This window comes from Protopterus annectens, chromosome 4.part0 (assembly GCF_019279795.1).
Source record: "Protopterus annectens isolate FY-2018-M chromosome 4.part0, PAN1.0, whole genome shotgun sequence".
NCBI classification, from domain to species: Eukaryota; Metazoa; Chordata; order Ceratodontiformes; family Protopteridae; genus Protopterus; species Protopterus annectens.
The window spans coordinates 1206582718-1206589877 of NC_056733.1; positions in this window are offsets into that span (position 1 = coordinate 1206582718).

Here is a 7160-nt window from a genome sequence, read left to right on the forward strand (position 1 = left end):
CCGTAAATATATATGTATAAAGAGTTCTTTACTTTACTGATTAGCACAAGCAGACATGTAGAAATTGCTGCTTAATGAGACCAGTGGTATAACAAGTCCTGCTAGATTGAAGCAGTTTGCAACCAGGCGACTACCCCCGCCTCTTGCAGTACATGCCTTCCACTATTCTAAGACTTTTTAAATTTTTCTTATAATTTAAACTGCACAACCCATCCCAGGATGAACATTCTTTGGGCCCATATTCCATTTAGTTCTCCTTCATTTTCTCTCTCTCCCTTTTTGTTTTGCAAAAATGCCCAGTCCCTTAATGTGTGGTCCTATTAGGGCTGGAAACCTTTTCTCGCTGTCGACGTCCTTCTTGAAAGATGTTACTGAAAAGGTTGTGAACCACTGTTTCCATTCTTTTTTTGATCTACACTAAACATACTTTCAGCTTTACATTGCATATTGTTGACAGTAAAAAAAAAAAAACTGTACTTGTTCAGCTTGCCCTGTATTATGCAGCAAATAAGTATTAGCTGTCCAACCGATGCCTTTCCTTCTAGTTTACTTCCTAAGTGAGGCGCATTAATGGTATTTTTGGTCTTAAGAATCCACACATTTTGAACAAAGCTAGGGCTACATACTTGAGGTCATCTTAAGGTACATAGTCACTCATTCTAATTACCATGTCCATAAAAAGCATCGAAACTCCTCTTTCCATAACCCGTAGCTCTTTGAGAATCTGAATCCCTCACTGCAGTCCTGAGAGAAGATGTTAAGAATATCTGATCCATCAGTGATGTAATCATAGTCATTGTTTGCATACTACCTCTTGATTTTGAGTTTCTTTGTGTGATGTTCTGGGGAAGGTTCTGCCTGTGTGCAGTATTAAATAGTTATAACATTTAATATATATAAATATATAGGTAACATGGGCTTTGAAGTAGATGCACTTCACAATCTTAAGAGTGTCTCCTGAGTGTGTTATCCTTCAGCTGAGATGTTAAACTAAAGCCCCATTTGCCTGAGTTAGTGGTAGCTCAGCTGGATGGAAAAGATCCCATGGCACCTATTGAAAAGAGAATGGAAAGTTCCCCAGTGCTTTGGCCAAATTTGCCATAGTAGTTTAAAATACCACCTCTTGTGTTTCCTGAAAAAGGCTATTAGCCTAGTGGGACTAACCCGGACAGCAAAGAATAAATAAATAAATGCTAATAAATGCAATAAATAACTGTGGAATAGACATAAACACTAGTAAGCATAAATATAACAGATACAGTGATGTAAGATGACTTCTAATCACAAAGACTTGCAACAGCATGTTAACAATTCAGCAGTGTGGCGGAGAAAGCCTCGCTGCTGTCAAAGATCGGTGCAAAATAATTCCATAGAACTGAAACATGGGATGTGTGTGCTGAGTAATGGGAGGCAAAGGTAGACTGCAAAACATGACTTCCTTGGCTGAAACTGGAAAAACAGTAACAGAAGCAGTTTCACCCATAAACGTACGCAGGGTTATCACAGTTTGAGTCGCATACAAAATTTAAGAGTGAGGAGCAGGCTAAAAAATGTTTTGACTGGATTGGAGGTTTTGTTTGGGGGGGGCTATTATCAAAAGCTGAACAAATTGTTTTTTTGTTCTTCCTACAGCCCCGTATGCTTTATTAAGGCATTTTGATTTCTTCCCACCTGCCAAAACATGATGCTTAATGAACATTCTGAATTATCCCTGCATGTAAACCTTACTGTTGCCCTTGTGACATGGGGTATGGCTGAAAAAGATCTGCATATATTTGTCCACACACCCAGTTTAACCAATAATTAAATACACAAAAATAAACTTTCATAAATAGTTTTAAGTGAGGTAGAATATGAGTAATGCAGTTTACAAGGAGAGGCCTGCAATTTACTATTATTGTTGTTGACCATTCAGTAGAAGTTTTATTTATTGACATTTGTTTACTAGGAAAATTTGACAGGGTAGTAGCCCATTTTCAGTGGAGACCCGGGGAAGAAAAGCTCCAAAGTACTACAGAAGTTTTATGTGGTTTTGTGGAAATATATTGACTGTAACAAGGTATAGGAATTAACTGAGTAGGGAACTCCAGCCCTTCAGAGCACGTGTAGGAGATGACTGGAAGCTTGCGAAGAAATAAAGGAGTAATATGAGATCAGAATGTATAATGAAGGTTAGAAATTTTTCACGTTCTTTTTGGGACTCCAGTCTTCCACCAACCATTAAGTGCAGCCCCACTGTCGCTTGTCCAATACCTCTTGGCATCTCAGTATTTTGGGCATAGGAACCTAAAACTGTGAGCTATAATGAGTCAAAAGATTGTACTAGGTTTCTTGTTTCAAAATGAGCTTGCTTTGTGGTATCAAAACCTGCTTGGCATTGCCGGATGTACATTCTAAAGATGCTGGAGCATTCAGAGTACTTAAGTTACAAAAGTAGGAAACCAAAACATGAACAAACTAATTATAAAGAAAGAAAGAGCAAAATGGCTCTCAGGCAAACACCAAAACCGCTTATTTAGTGCTTCCGTCTGCTTGTCAGCCTTGACTTCATCAGAATACCAATATTCTGATGAAGTCAAGGCTGACAAGCAGACAAAAGCACTAAATAAAAGTTACAAAAGTAGCTCTGACTGACTGATTTAAAGTTTGTCAACCAAGGATCCACCTAGACCATTTTTAGGCTCAGCACAGTGAAAAATAGCCAAAAAAATAAACTATGACATCAGCGCAATAGTGGTAATGTAAGAGAAAACATTTAGAAAATGGCATTAGTAGACACAACCATAAATAGACATGGCACAGTAATTCAGCCAGTAATACAGGTAAGAAGAATACCTGTTGTTGTTATTCTTTCGGCTTTTCCCGGTTAGGGGTTAACCTCTTGCAGTGAGGTAACAACTTTCATAACATTTTGTAGTATGTTTCTTTGGGAAAATTACAAAGAACAAAGCATTTAAAGTATGTATAATGGGGTCTATGTCATATCAGTGAACAGCCACATCATTGTCAAACATCATCTCTTTGACAATGCAGGCCAACCTCCTCCTAATGATATATACCAACTCTGAGATTGCACTACAGTGGGGAAAAGGACAAATTTCCTGATCCCTGTCATAACACGATCTCAGTTAAAATGATTCAATGGCCTGCATTGTTGATGAAGTTTGACAATGTTGCCGTTCGCTGAGATGGCACAGACCCCATATAATGGTTGAGCATAGGATGTGAATGAGAGTAGGGCATTATTCAAATTAAAGGAAGAAAGAAGGAGACAGAAAACAGAGAAAAATAAGAAAATATGGGGAGCAAGGGTATACCTCTCACCTCTCTGATTTTCAGGGAAATCCCTGATTTTGTCTTAAATTTTATCTCTGTCCCTCTTAATCCCTCCTAAAACATGATTTTTGGAGAAAAGGTGATACATTGCTCTTAATACATAAATAATAATTATTATTATAGACATCTTAGACATCTTTTGCTTTTTTATATTAATTCACATTCTTCTGTTCTGTCAATGTCTCAGGCTAATAGCACTAATTATTTTAGTGTCCCTGAGAAGTTCTGGATTTGGCCCTGATTTTGTTGAGATTTGTCTTTTATTCAGTTAAGAGCTATGAGCAAAGTGAAGCATCCAGCTACTTTTGTTTAGTGGATTAAGGCAGAACTACAAGAGGTTGGGTAGATGTTTACAGGTAGGCCAGGGTGCATCCACCTGATGAAGCATCATGTAGATAGAGGGCTTCAAAAGCCCATCTAGTAGACCCTTTATAGTGTGCTTGAGTGAGTTAAGCAAATCCTGACAGAGAAACTCCAGTAAATATTGGATCAGGGTAATCCAGAAGTCCAATATTTTACTGCTGTTTTAACAGTCATGACAAAGTCTAACATAATAAATAAACATATTGTTTTAATTGCGTGTAATCCAGGAGTTCAGTACTTTACTGCTGTTTTAACATATTTTGTGACCAGTTATAATAAATAAGCATATTGATTTCATTTTAATACAGAGTAACAGCATGCATTCCTGATACTAATTTAAAAGTCTTAAATTCAAGAAGCCAGCAAATGAAGGAAGAGATAGGGTGGTAGATGATGGGGACAAGTTGAGGAATCCCATTAAAATGGTCCAAATTGGGCCCCACAGTTGCTAAAACCAGCCCTGGTGACCAGGACAGTTTAGTCTTAGCTGATTCTCTAATGTTCTGTTCGGACTGGCCTTTCATTTTCTCCTCGGTTTTGCAGTTCTGCCTAATATAGTTTTGCAACCAGATGATACAAAAGGCCTTCTTGAAGCAAGACAGTACAGTTTTGTAAAGACATCTTCTAAAAACAGACATTGAAGAATATACTGTCTTGGCTGGCACTGCTTTTCCTCCTACCAGCCCATATCTGAGTCTATGTTTTCATGGGGTGCCTGACAGAAATGTTATGCACTTAACAGTAAACACGCTGTAATCATAAAAGTGCATTTGCCCTGCATACTAACACTGAGGCTGCACTTTAAAATGTTCCTCTTTCTCTGAAGTACAATATCAGAGTTAGTATATAGACACAGCAGGGGTGTGGAGTTTTGAAAATCACCAAGTGTTTCAGCAAGGTCAGTGTGTTGCTGTTTGTTCATGACTACAGTTTTGTAAATGGACTTTCTAGAGCCAGTCACCACTACACTGGTCTTCTGTTGGGGATTTAATGATTTAAGACACTAAGATTACTACTGTTTCTCATTAGATAGAAGCATGTGGCTCAGTGGAGCACATTTATGTAAACTGCACAAAAGTGTGCCCACTTGTCTCAAGTGGAATGGTGACTTCCCTTACCTCCAGGCTGTGAATACTTAAGATATAAGATAATTAATTTAATAAGTAGTTCATAGTTGAAACTGTCTGCATCATGGGGAATATTGGGTTTTCACCCCCACAGAAAACTGACAAGAAAAATATATTTTCAATACCCTTCAGGGAGTCAGGTAGGAAATGGTCTGTGTTTCACAAAGACATGCTTCTAAAAGTCCTTTGTCTCCCTCACTGAACTACTCATCCACAGATCTACAGTAGGGAAACTGTGTTGAGATGTGAGGACTTCCTTCCTACACATTCTTAGTTTTGATTTGTAGTACTGAATAATATGGCCCTGTGTCACTAATTACTTGCTAGAAAAACTGACATGGTCTCCAGTAACTTACCAGCTACTTTATTAATTCTCTTCCCTCCAACACATATAATGTTAAGATCCACTCTTAGGTCACTGCATTTTTAAGCTGTTGCTGTTTAAATGATTATGGCCAGAACCCTTAACATCTCATTCCCTCCCCCTATCTTAATGGGGCTCTTTATGTCAAACAATAAGTTCAAAAATAATAGTTTGCCAGTTTCAAGTAATACCTCTGTAAACATTTGATGTGCAGAAATTGAACTGTACACATGAAATGAGAATAGAATAATTTATTTTATTTGAAAATAATGGTGTACACATTAGAAGGTTTGTATTTAGTAGTTACTTAATTCAATACAGCCGAGTATGGAAGAATGTTTGGCTTATCTGCCCACTTTCAATAAAAACAAATGCTGCAGACAAAACATATGCTGCAACAACCAGTAAAACTGTATACTACCCATAGCTTATGGGGCTGTAGGTGCAGGCATTACATATACGTATGAGGAAGAAAGGTAGAAGGGAATCCCTCGAAACTTTAGTAAAATTTCTGAAGATGCTTTGCCCATAAATGCAGCTGATACTTAACCATCGGTCTCATACAAATAAATGCCTTTAAAGGTTTTTTTTAACACTGCTTAAAATAACTTTGCGTGGAATTTTAAGCCAGACTGAGTCACGTGCCTTTCTAGCCCCTGGGACAACACAAATGTCAGCCTTCTTTGTTTATTACTTGCAGATTATCTGTTCCTCATAAAATGTACTCATTTAGAAAATTTGTAAATGGAAATGTGAAAGGCAGTCAGGAAAGGTATTCAGCTGCTCAATACCAGTTTGCCTTTTTTCCTTTTGCTTGAGCATGTTTATTCAGCACATTGCATCCTCATACTTATTTGTACTCTGTTGTGACAGCGTATGTCTAAACTCAATGGCATTGGTTTCTAGGGATTTTGAGATTGCAGTGTCTTGGAGAAAGAGTGAGATATCTTTTTTTTTTTTAATTCTCAGTGTTCCTCCAAGAAAATGTACAAGATTGAAAGGAGTAGGAGGTAGAGCCCTTCCCATGGGCAGTGCATGGGTGTTGCTTCCTGCAAAAAAATGCTTTTTGTATGTTGTCAGTTATGTTCTTGCACAAAAGTCTGTAACTTTACACTCCATCTGTTCAGAGGACTTGTGTACTTGAGTTTAAAATTTTTATGCAATTCTAGGTGAGCAGTTACATTTAGAGTTGTGTTCAGTCAGACATAGTAGATTCAGTCTGGAAGTAAGGTTACAGTTGGTGTTCTGTACTGAAAAAGCACAATAAAGTGCATGATTTTTTAGGTAAATGTAACCAGCTTTTGAGATGCTCTTCTGGCTTATTATAATTGTCCCTATTATGTTTTAAGCTTTATCGAATTAGTTATGGAGCTGGTTGAGACATTTGTTACAAGAAAGGATCACGTGTTGCATGCAGTTATAGCTATTCCAGAACATTTTCAAGCTGCTTGACCATGTTTTTATTTTTTTATTTTTATCATGTTGTTTAGGAAGTACAGAATGTGTTCTGGTTTACCATAGACGTGTATTGATTTTGAAAAATAATAGTCTTTCTAGGCTGGTCCAGAGACTGAATGCTGTCACTGCCTTGTGATAGATTTTAAGAGTACATTAGTCTGTCCTTCAGTGAGTAGACCGTAGCAGCTTGTTTCACATGGGAAATGCAACTGACATTAAGAAGGTCTGCATTATTGGCTGCATGTCATTGTCTACACCACCTTACTGGATTTAAGGCATTTATGCCTCAGAGCTGTATCTGATGATGTTGTAAAGTACATGTAAGAAGCAGGAATTCAAGAAGGCATGAAACCTGTGTAGCCACAGAAATAGCATTGCTTATCAGTTGCTTTCAGAATCAGGAAGCTGTAGGTAGTGTATTCACTGAAACTTAAATAGCATAACTTGTTGGTAAATAGTTAATTGATTTTGAGTGCATCAACAGATCATGTCTCCAGAAGGTCTGCACTTAC